Below are 22045 nucleotides of genomic sequence, written 5' to 3'. Positions count from 1 at the left end.
TTCCACCCAGTGCTGTGATGCTGCGGGAGAAGGAGACTGATCGAGTGCAGAGGGACTGGTGCTTAAATTAAGGTAAATGAAAAAAGGAGTTTTAATTATTTTTGTCACCGGAAGGGGGGGGGGGGGGGGGGGAGGATGGAGGCAGAGGGATACTATAGCTTTAGAATTACAGTTTGTATTCCTAACTCTATAGTGTTCCTCTAACTGCAGTCCAAAAACAAAATGTCATGCACTGGTTAACAACTCCATATATTCAGTTGAGAATCTTACTTAAAAATGTCTAGTGAATTATTTTAATCTCAACAGGAACTCCAAAAGAAAGCCGCCAAATGATCTGAAAAGACACACTATTCTATACAGTATTCACAGAGACCTTCCTTTTGTCCAAACTTTTTGTTTTGCCCTAATAAGGCTACGTAACTAAAACACCCCCCTCAGCCCACTTTCTCTCTATAATCAATAAAAGACTTCATGATTCTTGTGAATCACTCCTATGTAGCTGAAAAAAGCCAAGCATCATTATGAGGGAAAGACGAATAGATTAGAGGTTGGCATGCAAACAATCACTTGGAATCTGGGATGTAGTATTAGTAAGCAAGGTTGGAATGAAAGGGTATAAGGAAACTAAAAAAGTACTCTGCCAAGTTTCACTTTAAAATGTTGGCTGTATTCACAACAAAGAAAAGGGAAACAATTGGGTAAAAATAAGGCCCTCTTATAGTGTATTATAAAGAATGGTAAAAACTAAAGCAACAAAATAAAAAGCATTTTCCAATATCCAGAAACTGCTCAGCTGTTTTAGGCAGACTCTTCACTCAAGCAAAAAGCTCCACCATTCAGAAGCCTCTCATACTGGTCTATCGGGTCTGCTTTCATCTCACAAACACCTGTCCAGCAGTGGTTCCACCCCAACAGCATTTCTACTCATCATTTGTGATAGACATTTCATGACTGCTATTAGTATATATACAAACCAGACGGTGGGCACATGAAACAATTAGCACATCCACTGAACTCACATGAATACCCTCTCTGGGAGAGAGTGGAGTACATATTTCGTCTGTGACATGCAGTCACAAGCGCACCTTGGACAAACTTAAAGGAACACTATACAAATAAGTATTCCTAACAATTTTTGTTCTGAGACCTATGTAGGTGTCCCACTCCTCCGTGTAAGGGCTTGAAAGGGGAGTACTACTTACCTTTTAGCCTTCACCATTAGAGCCAATAACGATAATTTGTGAACTTTTAGACAGATAGCCGATAACTTACCAATACTTTGTACACTTACCGTTTTGAAAAATTTTACATTTCTACACAAATCTACTGTTTACTGAATATGTTTATTGAATATTTTTTTTAGCAAATCTTTTTTTTTTTATTAAGTTGTAAATGCAAAAAATATACATGCCAGTCAGATTTTTTTGTTTCCCTTCCCATCTACTATCTTAGTGTACCTCTCCCCTCCCCTCCCCTCTCCCCTTAGTGTGTGTGTGCTCGCTCCCTGGTGTGCCTCATTATCTCTCTTGTAGCATGGCCCAGCGCAGCGGACCGCGATACAGGAGCTTTCGTTTCCTGTACCCAGCCAGACTGACAGAAAGTGCTCAACCCCGCTTGACGGAGTGATTGGTAGGGGGGAGCGCTCTGTGCTTCCTTCCTGCCGGTCACGCGATTCTTGCGTCCCCAGAGGCGGTGCACCCCAAGACTGTCGACTGTGCCGCAATATGGATGCGCTGGCCCTGCGTGTATATCAATAGATATTTCCCTACTCACCATGTTGCACCCCTCATTGGCTGATCTTAGCCAATCCAAAGCTTCCTCATAGGGAAGCATTGTGAGGCTAGTGCACATGCGTGGCAAAACCCCATGCTGCACCAACCAAATCCTGCTCTAGAAGCAGCATTTGATCTATAACCAGGTTTTACCATGTTATAGCAGAGGAAGTACCTCTAAGTGGATGTCAAAGGGACTCTCCCCAGTGCCAGGAAAACAAATCCATTTTCCCCTCCCTCCCACACCCCATACCATGTTGCTGAAGGGGTTAAAACACCTTCAGTGACTTATCTGAATACAGCGCCGATGTCCCTCGACGCTGGGTCAGGCTCCGCCTAATCTTCTCCCCCGCCGACGGGGAGACCTAATGTGTGCGCACTAGACCTCCCCGTAGGAAAGCATTATTCAGACAGCCACTAGAGGAGGAATTAACCCTGCCAGGGACACAATTCCCAAGACACATAATTCCTGCTGCCCTAACTGACAGCTCTGGAGGCAGTCTTAAAGCTTCAGCAATTTTTCAAATCACTGCAATTGCAAGCCACTCAGCATTTACAGCAGGTGCCAGATGCTCTGTGCACTATAAACGCGGCAATAATAAAATGCTGTAATGGTACAGGTGTCCGCTGCTCTAGAAAAATCAGATATACAATACATACAGAATACTAACAGAGACAAGAGGTGAAGAAGGTCCTGCTCAAATGAGCCCACAATCTACGAGGATTTGAGGTAGGCTGATACATTTCATTAGGCCTCTCTCTCAGGGACACTTACTGGTGAAGTGGTCAGACGGGTTTTTGAACCGGTTGTAAGGCCATGAGGATACCACAGCTCTAAATAGTCAATGAAACAATCAGCAGTGAAATCGTACAGAAACAAATGCTAGGCCATCATTATTTTGAGAAAAAGAAAAAAAAAATCTACAAAATTGCTAGTCAAAGCATGCATCCCTTTGGGGAACAAGAAGCTTGATTGTGAATGTTTATGTTCCATATTAAGGAAACCACAAGAAGCATACCAGAAGCACAGATTGAGATTTGCATAGAGTGTAAGCTTGCAGTTAAAATTGTTTCCTTATGTACACAACACATCTTTATTGTAATTACCATACAATGGGATTAACTGTTGGCTGACAGGGAGCCAGGAATCACCAAGAAACACAGAATTTACACAGTTAAGCAAGACATTCATGCTACTCACATCAAACACAGTCCAGGTAGATAACAAAAAGGTGTATGTTGGGTTTCTATGTGGGATTATTTTGACAAAATATAAACGTAATCTGGAAAGCAGGTGCGGTTCTGGGGTTCAAGTGGTACTGCAATCACCATATAAGCCACTAGAATGCCTCTCAATATTTAACACTTTGTACAAAAAATAAAAGGTGTTTTGCCTTGATATTGCTCCCACATAGCGTTTTACTATGAGGGGGCATCAGCATTCCTCCAATTTCAAGTATGTATTGTGGTATAGCGGTTACACCCCAGCTCAATGATACTTATTTTATGGACTTTGGATGAAATTCTAAGATAACTATGCTGAAATCATAACCTGTGATTATAAGGTTTAAAAACATGTTATCCAACTGATGCATTAACCAAATGAACTATTTAATTTAAGCAGTTTGCCTCATAAACAGGCATGCCTGCACAAGTTTAAAATAAGGGTATATTTTGTTTAAAGTATCGCAGTCACATTGGCATAGGAAGAAAATGAGTTAGATAACCTTTCATAAACAACCCAGTGCCTAGATTAGAGACAATATTTAATTAAACCACGCAGTTTTGTACAGCCAAAATGATATACCATCACTGGGGGGGCTAACAGGAGAATAGGATATAGACCTATTTAAGACCCTGAACTCTACTTTTGGTATATCAAACTGCGCAATATCTAAAATAAAATAAATTGAATAATTTTAATAGGAATAGACATTTTTAAAATGTATGTTGAATATTTCAGTCTTTCCACTAAAGAGTCTGTGATTTATTCAACTGAACTTCTTTTAAAAAACTAAGGGGAGAATTTAAATAGGCTTTGTTTTTCTAATCTAAAACAGTAAAACATGATTTTATAAACTACAACATGATGATTGGAGACTGAATTTATCAATCTTATCACACAACTAGATTATCTGGGGAGGATTTGCCCTAATCCCCTATTTCTTGGACCCACATGGGCTTAGACTCAATTAAGGAGCTAGAACTAGAGGCTTCAGAAGCGCACACATTGGGCCAGCTTGCCAAATTGTGGTGTTACCTAACCATAGGATATTGAATGATTAGCTCAGCCAATATAAACTGAACCAACTAATCTGCAGATGCCATGAATGTGGCGAGGCCTAGCAGATCAATGTAATGTGAAATTATGCACACAAGTTTTAAACGGAGAGGATTCCATGACACAGCAAACTAAATCTCTCCTACTTCTTAAAGGCTAGCAAAGCTTGATGGCTCACTTACCTTACACCACTGAATTGGAAGCACTTCGGCAAAATTTCCCATTAACACTAGATAATTAACTCCATGTTGTCTTACCTTGGTCATATAACTGTTTTACTGGACTATATTTCCAAGAAGTCCAACAGAGTAAATGACAGAAATTACAATAGTTGAAGTCTTAAAATTGCACACAGTTCATTTTCATGTTTCTGCATAAAGTGTGGGCAAATTGGGCAGTTTCAAGCCAAATACAGACAACTGCTCTAGAGCAAAAAACAGAATGTTACAGCTGAGTGCCCATGTATAGCGAAACGTGTAAGAACTTGCACTACTGTATATGAACATGGCGCCAATTCAAAAAGCAAGAGAAAAAAACTCACTTCAACAATTATAAAATTAGTAAGCACCTCTACCCACTTTACTTTAGCCTGCACTGCCTTTTACCCAAGATTTTTCAGATTTGCGTGGGTGTCTATTTATTCACTTATTCCTATTCTTGTGACAATCTAAAATGCACACCTCAAGCAAATAACCGATCAGCTATAATGGGTTTTGTTTAACTGCGATAATGCTACTTTTTACAGAAGCACAAAGGTAAACTAATGTGTGACAATGAAGTCATACTTTAAGAAATGGGCATTTCACTAAAAACTTTCCTAAAATGATTTGACTTGAGTAATTTGTTTGCATAGTGAGATCTGTAGCTTGATTTTTGTGTTTTAAGGTTAATGAGTAATTATTTCAATAGTGAGAACTGCTGTTACACATTATCTTTAAAAAGAAATATATTAATCTGTAAAGGCACAAAGTCTGTCGAAACTGCCTCTTTTCCTAAAATACCAAATATTAACCTGTCAGATATAGGAAGACAAAGGGATATTAGATTCCCTTAAAAGCCTTAAAGTGATTTTCTCATCTCCTACTTCTCTCTACTTTAATTTAGGATGTTAAGATATTTCATACTGTGCTTCATTGTATTGTGAAATTGATTAGAAGAAAAAACAACTGTTTTTGATACACAGTAATTACAAATAAATCCTTAAAGGGACATTCTAAGTACCATCACTATCTGTGCTCCATGTATGTATCAGGAGGCAAGAAACACCACTGCCCATTAGCATGTATTCAGTGGCATAAAATTGAAGGTATATTTCACTTTTGTCAATTTCCACGAAGAAAGACACTGAACGGCATCAATTCTAAGGGACTCTGATAAATATGAAATCCTGAACCTGCAGTTCAGAAAGTGTGGCAGACACTTTGGCAAGACCATTTAACCAGCAAGTTATCTCAATGTTCATAAAACAATTTCCTTCTGCCAGTATAAGTAATTCTGTGCACAGCATTTAAGTCCCCAGTAACTTTTATAGGCATGCATAAAGCATTGGGCAGGGGAGGTTCCATTTATATGGGAAAGTGGTCCGTGCTCCACCAGTTTGTTACTATAAAAATGAAAAGTAAAAAAAAAAAAAAAAAAAAAAAAGCCTTTTTTTCAGAAGGACATTTTATTTACACTTTTCTGATGTATGTTTGAAAAACAAAAAGGCTTAAATTGTTTCTTTCATAATTATTTCTGCAGTTACCCCAAACTCCCCTCTCCATTACTTCATACTGCTGGAGAGCGTAAAAAAAAATAAAAAAAAATAAGCATGCCCAGAATTTGGGGCGTTTTTAAAATCTGCCCAGAATTCTGAATAGAAAAAGCTTTATTTACTCGGATTGGCTGTTTGGAACCAACTAACAGCACCTTTCAGGGGAGCACTTTGAACACACCCCAAAAAATGTGCCTGTGTATTGGCCTGTCTTCGGGAGCAGCAAATGGCTAAGGACACTGGGGGAGGGTGAATGTCAGACAACCTCTAATTCCCCTGGTGTCGCCACCATTTTCCTTCTGCCGTGTTGGCTCGGATTCCTCCAAGCTGCCGTCCTCATCTGATGCCTGCCAGCCTCCCAAGCCTGACATTATTAAGATAAGCTGCAGGTACTATTAAAAATTTTAATGCCTGTCTGTATTGCCCTCCAGAACACCTCTTCACACAGTATGCAGGTAGCACCATCCTTTAGCGCCTTGTGTATTTCTATTTCGCTTCCACCCCCACTAAGGCAGACAGGCACCATGCTACAAGGAATATATAAAAAAAAATGTACTATAACGTAACCTGAGAAGTGAAGATGTGCTATCACCAAGAGTGTACCTCACTCAAATTGAAATGGATAAAGAAACAACAGATTGGCTGATATAGCTACAAAAGGCTATAGGAGCTCAAAGGTGGGATAGCACATACAGTATAACAGGTGCAAACAAGAATACAACCTTTATAACAGGACAAGATCTTGAACAAATCTAAAGGATAATAAATAATATATAGTGAAGTATGTAATGACAAGTGAAAACAGCACCCACGAGGTAGAGAACTTACATGCTTACCATGCTACAAGCTTTTGGTGCCAGTTTCATTTTTCTCCATGTCCCATGCTGGCCTGTCTGATTGGCCTCTCTGCCCCGTTACAGAATATATAGGTAGGAAATTCAGATGGACAGCGCGCTTTCACAGTAGCATTTAATTGTAACTTCCTGCCACCTCTTTTGGGTGACATAAAGTTGTCTCGAACACATTTTTACAAATCATATATGTATATTTATGGTGTAATACTGATCTGATGATCAGAAAGGAGGCAGTGCCTTCCTGATCATTAGATCGGGCCACAATCATATAGATTGTTTGTCAGCATGTGTTTTTCCACTTATTTCTTCTGCTTAAATCATTTAATTTGTTGGCAGGTTAGTGTGGGCAGTACAAACAGATTTTAGGTGGAGAGAAGAAGGGGTATATGAGGAGGGCAGTAGATATTGCTCTGTGCAGACAGGGTCTTGTTCCTCACACAGCATTACACAGAGTTCTTTGCCCTCTATAATAAAATAATTCAGCGCCCACATGGAGCAACCTTTAGCTCAGTTTATCCTCACTATCTCTCCCAGTGCAAAAATGGCAAGTGCCATTTCATGTATACAGGTTACTCTTACGAGATGTTCTCTACATTTCCCTCTTACCTTTCACTAGTTTATATGAATCTGGCTCAATGGACTGCACTCATACTAACACGGTGCAGTCACACTAATACATACTACCCTCTCATCATACGATGACAGGGGCACACTACACTCTCACTAATAAATTGACAGGGGCAGACTGCAGTCACACCAATACACTCTGTACTTGCACTCACACAGACAGGGACACACAGCACTCACACTGATTCAGTAACAGGGACACACCGGGTTCATATTGAAACACTAAGTGGCACACTACAACACTTGCATTTCCAGACAGTTGGAAATAATCAAGGTCTTACGGGGCTGCAGGAACAAGGCACATGATAATTTTGGGGTTATGTATAAAGAGTAATTCTGAACAAGGACAATTAAAATGGTTTCCGTGGTGACTACTACACTTTTAGAACTTTGCCCTAGAATTTCATGTGCTATATAAACCTCTTTGTGACATCCTAGTGACCCTCTGGTCTTAACATCATAACTAAGGCCTCCGTTAAGTGCCCAGTAACTGCCTATTCTAATGAAGTAGAGAATTTATTTTGAAGAATATTTTTTTGCAGTCACTTATAAAACTGAATAATGAAATACGCATTTGAACTGTTGGAATTTCACAGAAATTTCAATCCAGTCAAAAGATATACAGAGAGTAAGTAGAGACTCCTTCGTCTCTGTATTTCTCCTCCACCTGACTTTCTATGACACAAGGTGGAGCCTAAGTATCAATCCCTACAGTCGTCACCCGCGATAGTTGCAGGGATTTGTGAGGTGGAGATAAAAAGTACAGGAGACATGAAGCTTGAAATACAGGTTTAAAGCAGAAAGTGGCACAGGGTCACTCAGATTAAGTATAGAAATTGTAATGGCAAATTCCTGAAATTCCTTAAAGAAATAGAAAAAGATGGAAGATCAGTACCGTGGAGACATTGGTGTTTCTGGAAGTCAGAAGACAGATTTTCAGCTGTTGAATTTCAACTCCCCCGATGTTTTATCAGCCTTTAGGAATCATGTAAGTTTGTAGCTCTATAACAGCTGGGGATCTACCTTTCTGCCAACACTGCTTTATGTAATCCAAATTGTAGAAAAAATAAATAATTTGAAGAAAATTAAATGTTTTACTTTCTGAGGGAGTTATTTTTGTTGAAAAGCACTTGTCCCACCTGCAGGCAAAGGCTGAACAGAAAATATCCAGATATTCTGATAATTTGCTCTCTCAGCAAAAGACCCTGCATGGGAATTTAAGGATCTCTACTCTGTGTATGTTTAGGAGATATTTTCACACCATGCCTGGATGCCCGGAATGTTAAGCAACACAGCTTTAATTTCATATTATAACAACTTCACAACAGCAAAACCAGAGCCACACAGCCCACAAATATACTTTTAATTAACCTCTAGAGGACCAGCTACCTGGTTTTTCATTACTTTTTGGAAATTGTGGGTTGCACTACAGTGACAGCAGAGCCATATACGAATCCAGATTGGAAAGACAACAAGGAATGCCACTGGGTCAAAAGAATAACCTAATGAAGAACACTGAATTGGAAATAGAATCTGTACAATGTAAGTCACAACTGAGATCTGCCTTTATAGCTGGCATCAACACACATAGCACTATGACTCCAAACGTTGCTAAAGCTTCTCTATGAGAAGTACTGAATCGACATAGCGGGGTATATATATATAACCTTCCGGCCTCCAAGCTTTCCTTTAACTTTTACTAAGTTAGCTTTCAAATCATGAATGACTCTTTAATGACAGTACGTCTCACCTTCTCACTAGATACTTACTAAGCAGTGCACTAAGGCAATCATTTAATCAGTCATTTTAGAAGTGAGCAGTATTGAGAGATTAACCTGTAGACGGTTATCACAGGTTCAACAAGGTGCCCAAAATCCTTGTTCAGCCCCATTTTTCCTAAAGTAAATGCAGCAAACGTTTCTAGCTTTGTGACCGTGGCACTGGATGCACGGGAGGCTATTGTGGAATGCTCCACCAGTCTTAGACTGCTTGGAGTCATACTTTCTTTACATTTTCGTTAAAGTTTTTTACTACAAATTAGCATTTAGTCTTATAATGGCATTGACATTACAATATAGCAGGAAACATACACCAAGATTATTACACAAACATCCACTTGCCCCAATACTTGTCAATTTCCAGATTCCTTGATGAAGGAGGTTCGGTAATACAGAGCAAACTGACCTCCTGCTCCACCCCCACCACTATTGCAGAATGGCTCAAATTCCCAGGACTTTGAAGCAGAGGGCCCAGAATGAAAAGCCTGAATGTGATCAGCTGCCAAAACGCACGTTCTCTGGAGTATTTAAATACAATCGATAGCACTCACTAACAGGAAAACACAAACGCAGACAGACGAGAGCCCAACCTGATAACCATCCTGCATTCAGTAGAAGGAAAACTGGCAAAGCCAAGAGAAAGAACAAAAATTATTACAACTGAGATACATGGAAGCACTATTGTGTAGGAATGCAGAGGAAAAAGCAAGACCAGAAGTGAAGAAATGGTTAACAAAAAGCAATAGCCTAACACAGCCTAAATTGGCTAGGGGAGGGACACACGTAGAAAATATATGTTCTAGCATTAGAGAGATTCTTAGTACGTCAGCAATGTTCTATTAAGACGCTTGTACACAGAAATGTTCAGGCTATATCACCATTTAGTGGTAGCAGGAGGAAATCAGATTGTAACTGTCCTTGCTACAGACCTACTTTGTAAAGTCAGTTAAGGAAGTTAGGCAACTCCCAACCTCCACTTTACTACTAGAACACCTGCTGACAGTGACAAAACTGACCTAAATTAATCAGCTAGATGAATAACCACAACAAAGGTGGTTTTTTTTTGTTTGTTTTTTTTAAGTAATCCCAGTAGTGATTACATCATACTCCTGTGAAACATGCTTATGGCATGGCACTAAGTCAGGCACAATTTATTATGTCATCCACATGAATCACTCAACACAGAGGTATGGAGAACAGCAGGACATATTTATAATGACTAACATAAAACTCAAAGAGGAACAATCACAACAGTAATAAATTATATATTTATAAAATAAAATAAACGACAAAAAACAGCTCTTTGAAGAAGATCGCTGAGTAACAGATGTAATTACATATCAATTTGAGCCATTTCACTGTAGTTATGTGAAATTATACAAGAACAGGGAATTACAACAGTCAGTCTAAGGCAGTGATGGCAAACCTTTTTGAGCCCGAGTGCCCAAACCGCAATACATGCCAACTTTTTTTCCCTCAAAGTGCCAACATGGCAATTAAACCTGAATACTGAGGTTTACGTTTAGAAAAAAACTACTCGTACAGTTAACAACTTTTGTTTTAAAAGAACACAACAGAGAGTTAAATTATAAAAAAATTTAAATAATGATATAAATTAAGCTTATATTAGTATCTCCAACAAATGCAATACATACACACAGACTGCTGAACACATTCACACACCAACTGCTTAATACATACACACACCGAGACACAGACAGACTGCTAAATACACACACAGTCCGCTAAATACACGCACACTGCTGAGTACGCAGTCTGCTGAATACACGCACGCAGTCTGCTGAATACACACACACACACTGCTGAATACATAAAGACTGCTGAACACACACACATATACTGCATTGAGGGGTGCAGTGTATGTGTGTAATGTTGTGTGGGGGGGTGGGGTGCTGTGTGTGGGGTGCTTTGTGTGGGGGGGTAGGGTGCTGTGTGTTTGGGGGAAAGGGTGCCGTGTGTGTTTGGGGGAAAGGGTGCCGTGTGTGTTTGGGGGAAAGGGTGCCGTGTGTGTTTGGGGGAAAGGGTGCCGTGTGTGTTTGGGGGAAAGGGTGCCGTGTGTGTTTGGGGGAAAGGGTGCCGTGTGTGTTTGGGGGAAAGGGTGCCGTGTGTGTTTGGGGGAAAGGGTGCCGTGTGTGTTTGGGGGAAAGGGTGCCGTGTGTGTTTGGGGGAAAGGGTGCCGTGTGTGTTTGGGGGAAAGGGTGCCGTGTGTGTTTGGGGGAAAGGGTGCCGTGTGTGTTTGGGGGAAAGGGTGCCGTGTGTGTTTGGGGGAAAGGGTGCCGTGTGTGTTTGGGGGAAAGGGTGCCGTGTGTGTTTGGGGGAAAGGGTGCCGTGTGTGTTTGGGGGAAAGGGTGCCGTGTGTGTTTGGGGGAAAGGGTGCCGTGTGTGTTTGGGGGAAAGGGTGCCGTGTGTGTTTGGGGGAAAGGGTGCCGTGTGTGTTTGGGGGAAAGGGTGCCGTGTGTGTTTGGGGGAAAGGGTGCCGTGTGTGTTTGGGGGAAAGGGTGCCGTGTGTGTTTGGGGGAAAGGGTGCCGTGTGTGTTTGGGGGAAAGGGTGCCGTGTGTGTTTGGGGGAAAGGGTGCCGTGTGTGTTTGGGGGAAAGGGTGCCGTGTGTGTTTGGGGGAAAGGGTGCCGTGTGTGTTTGGGGGAAAGGGTGCCGTGTGTGTTTGGGGGAAAGGGTGCCGTGTGTGTTTGGGGGAAAGGGTGCCGTGTGTGTTTGGGGGAAAGGGTGCCGTGTGTGTTTGGGGGAAAGGGTGCCGTGTGTGTTTGGGGGAAAGGGTGCCGTGTGTGTTTGGGGGAAAGGGTGCCGTGTGTGTTTGGGGGAAAGGGTGCCGTGTGTGTTTGGGGGAAAGGGTGCCGTGTGTGTTTGGGGGAAAGGGTGCCGTGTGTGTTTGGGGGAAAGGGTGCCGTGTGTGTTTGGGGGAAAGGGTGCCGTGTGTGTTTGGGGGAAAGGGTGCCGTGTGTGTTTGGGGAAAAGGGTGCCGTGTGTGTTTGGGGAAAAGGGTGCCGTGTGTGTTTGGGGAAAAGGGTGCCGTGTGTGTTTGGGGAAAAGGGTGCCGTGTGTGTTTGGGGAAAAGGGTGCCGTGTGTGTTTGGGGAAAAGGGTGCCGTGTGTGTTTGGGGAAAAGGGTGCCGTGTGTGTTTGGGGAAAAGGGTGCCGTGTGTGTTTGGGGAAAAGGGTGCCGTGTGTGTTTGGGGAAAAGGGTGCCGTGTGTGTTTGGGGAAAAGGGTGCCGTGTGTGTTTGGGGAAAAGGGTGCCGTGTGTGTTTGGGGAAAAGGGTGCCGTGTGTGTTTGGGGAAAAGGGTGCCGTGTGTGTTTGGGGAAAAGGGTGCCGTGTGTGTTTGGGGAAAAGGGTGCCGTGTGTGTTTGGGGGAAAGGGTGCCGTGTGTGTTTGGGGGAAAGGGTGCCGTGTGTGTTTGGGGGAAAGGGTGCCGTGTGTGTTTGGGGGAAAGGGTGCCGTGTGTGTTTGGGGGAAAGGGTGCCGTGTGTGTTTGGGGGAAAGGGTGCCGTGTGTGTTTGGGGGAAAGGGTGCCGTGTGTGTTTGGGGGAAAGGGTGCTGTGTGTGTTTGGGGGAAAGGGTGCTGTGTGTGTTTGGGGGAAAGGGTGCTGTGTGTGTTTGGGGGAAAGGGTGCTGTGTGTGTTTGGGGGAAAGGGTGCTGTGTGTGTTTGGGGGAAAGGGTGCTGTGTGTGTTTGGGGGAAAGGGTGCTGTGTGTGTTTGGGGGAAAAGGGTGCTGTGTGTGTTTGGGGGAAAAGGGTGCTGTGTGTGTTTGGGGGAAAAGGGTGCTGTGTGTGTTTGGGGGAAAAGGGTGCTGTGTGTGTTTGGGGAAAAGGGTGCTGTGTGTGTTTGGGGAAAAGGGTGCTGTGTGTGTTTGGGGAAAAGGGTGCTGTGTGTGTTTGGGGAAAAGGGTGCTGTGTGTGTTTGGGGAAAAGGGTGCTGTGTGTGTTTGGGGAAAAGGGTGCTGTGTGTGTTTGGGGAAAAGGGTGCTGTGAGTGTGGGAGGAAAAGGGTGCTGTGAGTGTGGGAGGAAAAGGGTGCTGTGAGTGTGGGAGGAAAAGGGTGCTGTGAGTGTGGGAGGAAAAGGGTGCTGTGAGTGTGGGGGGGGGAAGGGTGCTGTGAGTGTGGGGGGGGGGAAGGGTGCTGTGAGTGTGGGGGGGGGGGAAGGGTGCTGTGAGTGTGGGGGGGGGGAAGGGTGCTGTGAGTGTGGGGGGGAAAGGGTGCTGTGAGTGTGGGGGGGAAAGGGTGCTGTGAGTGTGGGGAGGAAAGGGTGCTGTGAGTGTGGGGGGGAAAGGGTGCTGTGAGTGTGGGGGGGAAAGGATGCTGTGAGTGTGGGGGGGAAAGGGTGCTGTGAGTGTGGGGGGGAAAGGGTGCTGTGAGTGTGGGGGGGAAAGGGTGCTGTGAGTGTGGGGGGGAAAGGGTGCTGTGAGTGTGGGGGGGAAAGGGTGCTGTGAGTGTGGGGGGGAAAGGGTGCTGTGAGTGTGGGGGGGAAAGGGTGCTGTGAGTGTGGGGGGGAAAGGGTGCTGTGAGTGTGGGGGGGAAAGGGTGCTGTGAGTGTGGGCGGGAAAGGGTGCTGTGAGTGTGGGGGGGTAGGGGTGCTGTGAGTGTGGGGGGGTAGGGGTGCTGTGAGTGTGGGGGGGTAGGGGTGCTGTGAGTGTGGGGGGGTAGGGGTGCTGTGAGTGTGGGGGGGTAGGGGTGCTGTGAGTGTGGGGGGGTAGGGGTGCTGTGAGTGTGGGGGGGTAGGGGTGCTGTGTGTGGGGGGTAGGGGTGCTGTGTGTGGGGGGTAGGGGTGCTGTGTGTGGGGGGGTAGGGGTGCAGTGTGTGGGGGGGGTAGGGGTGAAGTGTGTGGGGGGGTAGGGGTGCTGTGTGTGTGGGGGGTAGGGGTGCTGTGTGTAGGGGGGTAGGGGTGCTGTGGATAGGGGTGCTGTGTGTAGGGGGATAGGGGTGCTGTGGGTGCGGGGTGCTGTGGGTAGGGGTGCTGTGGGTAGGGGTGCTGTGGGTAGGGGTGCTGTGGGTAGGGGTGCTGTGGGTAGGGGTGCTGTGGGTAGGGGTGCTGTGGGTAGGGGTGCTGTGGGTAGGGGTGCTGTGGGTAGGGGTGCTGTGGGTAGGGGTGCTGTGGGTAGGGGTGCTGTGGGTAGGGGTGCTGTGGGTAGGGGTGCTGTGGGTAGGGGTGCTGTGGGTAGGGGTGCTGTGGGTAAGGGTGCTGTGGGTAAGGGTGCTGTGGGTAAGGGGGGTAGGGGTGCTGTGGGTAGTGGGAGTAGGGGTGCTGGGAGTAGTGGGAGTAGGGATGCTGGGGGTAGGGGTGCTGTGGGTAAAGGGGGTAGGGGTGCTGTGGGTAAGGGGGTAGGGGTGCTGGGGGTAAGGTTGCTGTGGGTAAGGGGGGTAGGTGTCCTTGGGGTAGGGGTGCTGTGGGTAGTGGGGGTAGGGGTGCTGGGGGTGGGGGTAGTGGGAGTAGGGGTGCTGGGAGTAGGGGTGCTGTGGGTAGTGGGAGTAGGGGTGCTGGGAGTAGGGGTGCTGTGGGTAGTGGGAGTAGGGGTGCTGGGAGTAGGGGGTAGTGGGAGTAGGGGTGCTGTGGGTAGTGGGAGTAGGGGTGCTGGGAGTAGGGGTGCTGTGGGTAGTGGGAGTAGGGGTGCTGGGAGTAGGGGGAGTAGAAGGAGTAGGGGTGCTGGGGTAGTGGGAGTAGGGGTGCTGTGGGTAGTGGGAGTAGGGGTGCTGTGGGTAGTGGGAGTAGGGGTGCTGGGAGTAGGGGGAGTAGAAGGAGTAGGGGTGCTGTGGGTAGTGGGAGTAGGGGTGCTGGGAGTAGGGGTGCTGGGGGTAGTGGGAGTAGAAGGAGTAGGGGTGCTGGGGGTAGTGGGAGTAGGGGTGCTGGGAGTAGGGGGAGTAGAAGGAGTAGGGGTGCTGGGGTAGTGGGAGTAGGGGTGCTGTGGGTAGTGGGAGTAGGGGTGCTGGGAGTAGGGGTGCTGTGGGTAGTGGGAGTAGGGGTGCTGGGAGTAGAAGGAGTAGGGGTGCTGGGGGTAGTGGGAGTAGGGGTGCTGTGGGTAGTGGGAGTAGGGGTGCTGGGAGTAGGGGTGCTGGGGTAGTGGGAGTAGAAGGAGTAGGGGTGCTGGGGGTAGTGGGAGTAGGGGTGCTGGGGGTAGTGGGAGTAGGGGTGCTGGGGGTAGTGGGAGTAGAAGGAGTAGGGGTGCTGGGAGTAGTGGGAGTAGAAGGAGTAGGGGTGCTGGGGGTAGTGGGAGTAGAAGGAGTAGGGGTGCTGGGGGTAGTGGGAGTAGAAGGAGTAGGGGTGCTGGGGGTAGTGGGAGTAGGGGGAGTAGAAGGAGTAGGGGTGCTGGGAGTAGGGGTGCTGGGGGTAGTGGGAGTAGAAGGAGTAGGGGTGCTGGGGGTAGTGGGAGTAGAAGGAGTAGGGGTGCTGGCGGTAGTGGGAGTAGAAGGAGTAGGGGTGCTGGGGGTAGTGGGAGTAGGGGTGCTGGGGGTAAGTTATTAAATCAGTATCCCCCCCCCTTCCCTTCTTGTTACCTTTGGTGAAGGGGAGGGGGGGGACACAGCCATCCCTGGTGGTCTGGTGGTGGTATGCAGGACAGGAGGACAGGTCCTGCAGCTCTCCTGTCCTCCCGCGCGATGCTGTGTGGAGCGTTGCCATGGTAACGCGCGGCAACGCTCCACACAGCTCGCGGGATGACGGGAGAGCTGCTTCCTCGATCCCTCCCCCCTGCTTCCGGTCCTGCCGACACGGAAGCAGAGTAGGGGCCTGCCGTTTTGGGCAGGCAGGCGCCTACTCTGCAGTGATGGCAAAGCTATGCCGCGTGCCCACAGAGAGGGCCCGGCGTGCCACCTGTGGCACGGCGTGCCACCTGTGGCACGCGTGCCATAGGTTCGCCATCACTGGTCTAAGGCCTCGTTTCCACTGAGCAGATCGGTTCGGTACGGTTCGCTATTTTGGGTGTTTCCATTATGAAAGTGGTCCATATAAGCGAACCATACCGATCCATTCAGGGTCCTGCTTCAGATATAGGGCCATAGAAAATGGAATGGCTCGGTTAGGGCAGAGCTACTATACAATTCATTGATTGGTGGACAGGAAGAGCATTTTTTCTAAACCCCGCATGGCCCTGAAGGTCTGACTTGCAGTGGAAACACTCACCAGAATGGGCTGGTCCATTCTAAACCTTCCAAACTGTACCGACCCGAACCGCTCAGTGGAAACAAGGCATAAGTATGATAAGGTAAGTTTAAATCACTAAGCAGTTTCAAAAGGTTTCTTTATGTAAGGCCAGACACAGTGTCAGGGTATTTAACCCCTTAAGGACCAAACTTCTGAAATAAAAGGGAATCATGACATGTCACACATGTCATGTGTCCTTAAGGGGTTAATATCCCTCTCTCTTTAATGCGATTATATATTGCTTATACCGAGATGGGAAATTTTGCTCACATGCAGTAAGAAGGGTCTCAGAAGCACTATAGTGTTCTCTGCTGGTGCAAAGCAGATGTTCCAGGCTTCAGAATCTCAGGAAAACAGTTTGGAAATTAGATTCAAGACGAAGAGGTATTACGGTCTCCACTCAGAGCTGCACAAGAGTCCCACTGTCTTCCGTCATGTCTCTGAGACATGTATGAATTTCACACCATTTAAAAAGGTCACACTAAGCACCATAACAACAATAGATTATTGTAGTAGTTATGGTGCAAAACACTAGGTTTGTGTCAAACTGTTTTTTAAAAAGGGCCTTTCGCAATCCCTCGGGGTAATGCAGAAACTAGCCACCAACCCTTGGACAGTAATGACAGGCTGAGAGAGCTGGGCCCAGTTCTTAAACTTACTAAAGCTACTTGAGAATGTGCAGTAAACAACTCACTGCAGCTACTTCACAGTAAAAGACTACAAACACTTATTGGAAGCTAAACTGAAGTTGCTTGATGTTTACCATTTACATACACTGGTGGCACCTACATTTTAAAGCAGGTGTCCCCTCAAACTGTGCCCCCCCCCCCCTCAGTTGTTGCTGAACTACAATTCCCATGATTATTTGAATTACATAGATAGCCAGAGAATCATGGGATTTGTAGTTCAGCAACATCTGGAGGGCCACAGGTCCTGGACTTCAAAGTTTATGCACAATCAAGGACGTTAAGTGACAAGTCATGGAATCTGATTGGCCAGTGACCACAATGTCTTTGCAACTATGGTTATACATCAGTATTTGTCACTAGTTGGAAAACCTGATGCAATTTCAAAATGGCCACCTCCACACTGAAAAGAGCGGGAAAGTGTTCAAATGATAATACCAGCTGAACTTACTAGACTCAATTCAGAAAGTTAAATCATTATGAAATACTTATATTGCCTGTGTTGGAATTTTACTGACATTCCAATGCAATCAACCAGATATCATGGTAATAACAGGTAATACTTTGTCTTATGGGTCAAGCAGAGGTTGACAAAACACTGAGCCTCAACTGTTAAGTTTTGTCAATTCCCTGCAGCCATAGTGGTGGGTAAAAGGCATTTTTTGTCAGTACCCGCAGGGTAGTATTCTTGCACATGCACAAGACTACAAGAGTGACAAAGTATATGAAGGCAAGAAAGATGGCGGTGTTACATCAGGTGAGCCTTATTTAGGTCACACCTCTGGGCTGCTGCATATCAACATGGAGGGGCCTTTTCTTTGCAAATGGGCAACTCTACTACTTTAAAATATTTAACCTTTATTTTCTTATTAAATAAGATTAAGTGGAATGCTTTGCCAGCGCGACTCAAAAAGGTTTCAATTGTAAAAATACAACAAAAATAAAACTCCAACTAATTCATCTGCTATAAGGAAAGAAACTATTTGGTAAATAAAAACAGTAATGCTAGGCGATCTTGTTAACCTAGAGCAGAGATAGGCAGCCTTTGGCACTGCAGATGTTTTGCCAACATTATGGCTGTAAGAGCATTGTGGGAGATGTAGTCCACAACATCTGGAGTGCCAAAGGTTGCCTATCCCTGATCTAGAACTTCCTTTTCCCTTTATTTATTTTTATTTTTTTTTAATGTGCTAGTAATGAAAGGGAGTAAGAACCAAAATACTGGACATGCAAAGTAACCCTGCACTCTTCTAGTCTGTTGACAACGAGTTAAGATTTCATTATAAACTCAAGAGCCACCGTGCAAAAGCATTGTGTATTGTAAAAGAACTGTAAATACAATATTCTAACTTACAGGTCTTTTTCTCTTGTTATGCCTAAGGTTTACTGCCTGTCCTCCCCAACTGTACTGCTCTGCTCAATATGTTTCCAGTTTATACCTACTTAATTAAAAGATGACTAATCAACTTGACTCAAAAAGTAAGTTGCGTACATTTTTTTTTTTTTTTTAAGTCAGATGGTAACATTTCAAAATGACTCAAGATAACCTTATTCATATAGAAACTATAGTGCAGTGCACATTAATGTTAGATATACGGAGGAAATTGATCAGAGTGTGGCAGAGAGTATGGAAGTTTGTTTTTTTGTCTCAATTTATTAAAATGTTTGAGTTTATTGACTGTTGCTTCTTTTGCATTGCGTAATTTCTGAATGTAAGACATTTTTCTGTGTCACAATGAATTTTCCCATTGTTTCAGACACCTTTTCTGCGAGAAAATGTGTCTGTTTTCTCTGAAATTGAATTTTTTACATTTCTGAAATTTAGGTAAAGAAAAATTGACACCTCTTAGTCCATTTTAAAAAGAATTTTACACATCGAAACAATTAGAAACCAAAATTATAAAACCACTTAGACAAATCTCATCCACTATCTCTAAAATGTATATAAAACAAAGGATTAAGGAGCAGTACAATTCTAGTATGAGGACAAATCAAACTCTGCTTGGTTTAAACCTCTGTTTTCAACGCAAAATATAAAAAAATTTTTTTTTAAAAACTTGAGTGATAAAAATATTAGAAAGGCTTAACAACACATTACTAGTGTTCTGCATAGTATATATATAAAAAAGTAATATGTACAGTACATAAGCTGCAATGACCAGTACACAATATTTGTAAATATTTAGTTACAAAAATGCACACATTTAAAAAAATATTTACAATATTGAATAAATCTCGAATAGTGATAAGAACATGATATTTGCAAATATATCTTCTAAAACTATCCAAGATCTTGTAAAACCAAACATAAAACCAAGCTATATTCAGCTATGTGGTTTTTAAACAGAACGTCTGCCACTTTGTGGATGGCAGTAGACAATACAAATAACTCTGATATCCCAGGGACCATCAGTTTAAAGCCCACTCTTTCATACCATCGGTACTCTGCCAAGAAAATTTCATGCCACAACACAAAAGACCATAAATTCAATGCAGACTAGTAGCTAAACAGTGCAATCTTTCATACACAATCTTTCAGAAACCCCCCAAAAAAGCACAACAAACATTTAAATACACTCTTCATTAACACTTATCACCGATACCATCCAACAGAGCATGTTTCATCATAAATAACTTCATTATCACCTACCACCGTCATAAACATTATGTACAATAGTGCAAAACATATTATGAAATATTTATAATGGAAAACCTGACGCAACTTCCTCTAGATTGCAAGCTCATTTGATCATGGTCTCTTTCATCTATGGTTTCTGTTTAACTTAGGAGTCACATATGATAAATTTGGTTGTACAGGTATAAACATTGTACTATACATTCTGCTGCTCTATAAATAATAAAAACTATTTAGCAGGACTTACTAAAAAACACAACAGTTTTGTTTTTAACGAAATACTTGCTTCATAAATATGGAGCACGGTAAACACATAAAATGACCCCATTAGGCCACCAGACACTGCGACCATCACATCAAAACAATCAGGGCTAGTGTTTACAAGGCTCAGGCATCCAGAGGCTTGCGGACTATATTACCAATATAACAGCTGAAAAAGTTTAACTGTCAGCTTACACCAGAGTGTCTAAAGCAGCTGGACATTAACCTTTACAATTATAAATATCCCAACAGCAAATGGTTCATACCAAATATTAAAATCTGAAAGTAAAGAGGCACTGACGAGCCTTTAGCTCTGCCAGATGTAGCCAAAGGGACATTATTATTATTATTGCCATTTATATAGCGCCAACAGATTCCGTAGCGCTTTACACATATCCAACAGGTTGAGAAACCCTGCCCCATACAGATGGATATTACCACTATATTGGCATTTCAAGTACCACAACCACTAGACAAATTACAGAGATTATAGTGCATAGACTCTATAACTAGGTTTTTGTCATTCAGTTTTCAAGCAGTAGGACAAAAAAGGGATCACTGACTGGCACCCAAAGACCACCCCATCAGCTTGGGACATTGTGCAAGTTTCACCTTACTTATAATGTGTTCAAAATATTTCTACAGGTAAGTGTGATTTGAGTACTCCCAGTAACCACAGGCCAATCTATAGAGACTGTGTCAATTCACCAGTTCAAAATAATTTGGACATCTGAGTCCCCACTTAGCCATAAGTATATCAGCTTCATAATAATGTGAAACTTCCTTATATGACACCCCAAAGTGAAAAGATGTGCGACGTCAGTGAATACTCACAGTTTTTTTTTGCTTTTACTGGATAACTGCTCAACAAAAATCAGAAGGGTGAACCCAGTGAAGCCTGGAATCCATAATAATAGTGCTGTGGTTATGGTTCCTGGATTGTCACTTTAAACACAACTGCTCTCATATAAACTAGGTTTAAAAACAAATTTAAAAAAGTTTTAAATAAATGGGGTTTTCTTTCGAGACCCACATCTACCCAAAATAATCTATGGCTGCCAGATCCACCATATATATTTTATTGGAGGCATCAATGCTTCTTGCTGACAGGCAGTTTATGAACAGAGCTGCCTTTTTTTTTTAATAAACCAGATTCCTGCAGAATTTGAATGCTACATACAGCACTAGCAGCACTTTTCATGCATTGCCTCCTCCTTAATGATACAGTAGTATATGTGCCCAGTAGACCGTGGACCTGGTAACCCTGTGAGCAGACATGCCATCAGTAGGACCCTCAGTGCTCACAGACACCCCCAGCCCCATGGTCCAGTGTGCTCCCCCCACAGCCCAGGCCAACCACTCTCCTTCACTGAGTAACGGGAGCCATTACCTGGACAGCACAACCGCAGCATCCCTCCAGGGGTCCCACCGACCCCGTCCTGCAGCTCACAGCTCCTCACTGCCCCCCACAGACACAGCACAGCTCCGGTAACGGTTCAACGCGCGAGACACCCCACAGCGCCACATCCGCGACTCTCCGCGCAGCGCCTCTCCAGCCTGACTGACTAACTCCACACACTGCGAGCCACAGCCAGCGATAGCCACGCCCCCCGCTCGGCAGCAGCCAGGGATAGTCACGCCCCCAGCTCTCCAGCATCCAGCGATAGCCACGCCCCCCGCTCGCCAGCGATAACCACGCCCTCCTCTCCACCACCAGCCACATTCACAACACCCACACAGAGAAGAGACCACGCCCTCACGTCTTGGAAAACCCGCCCCCCATCAAAACTTTTCAGTGCACACACGGCGTGCTGCTTTGGCGCGAGGGCTCACGTTGGCTATTGGCAAAAGCGGGTTTGCCACGCCCTCCGCATTCCTCACGTTCCTTGCAAAATCATGGGAGGTGAAAAGCTCCGCCCCCCCGTTGAGGGCGTTTTGCTCCGCCCACTATGAGAAGCAGAGCACAACAGGTGGCCTCTTGTCATGGCTGGCTCTGCAGTCAGTGTGGAGTCTGGTGCTGTGTGGAGGAATGTTACTGAGGTCAGGAGAAGGAAAGCACATTCCTACAGAGGAAAGGAAAATGGCAACCACAGGAGCAAAAATAAAATCATTTTATTTGTATTATATAGCATCACAAATTGATTTATTCACTAAACACTGAATCCATTCAGATATGTCAAGCTGAAAAATGAAAACTCACATTACAATATTATGAGAAAATCTGCCCA

At 44.6% G+C, this 22045-nt stretch overlaps 1 protein-coding gene across 1 annotated transcript in view; it reads right to left on the bottom strand.

Moving 5' to 3' along the window:
* Nucleotides 1–21381, bottom strand: part of ARHGAP29 (Rho GTPase activating protein 29) — a 126685-nt gene extending 105304 nt beyond the window's left edge. Inside the window, exon 1 of the mRNA XM_063428349.1 lies at nt 21208–21381. The gene's annotated coding sequence lies outside the window, so the exon portion shown is untranslated. The remainder of the gene's footprint in view (nt 1–21207) is intronic.
* Nucleotides 21382–22045: the final 664 nt, after the last annotated feature.

Source organism: Pelobates fuscus, chromosome 7 (genome assembly GCF_036172605.1).
Source record: "Pelobates fuscus isolate aPelFus1 chromosome 7, aPelFus1.pri, whole genome shotgun sequence".
Taxonomy (NCBI): domain Eukaryota; kingdom Metazoa; phylum Chordata; class Amphibia; order Anura; family Pelobatidae; genus Pelobates; species Pelobates fuscus.
This window is presented reverse-complemented; position numbering and strand designations above follow the sequence as displayed.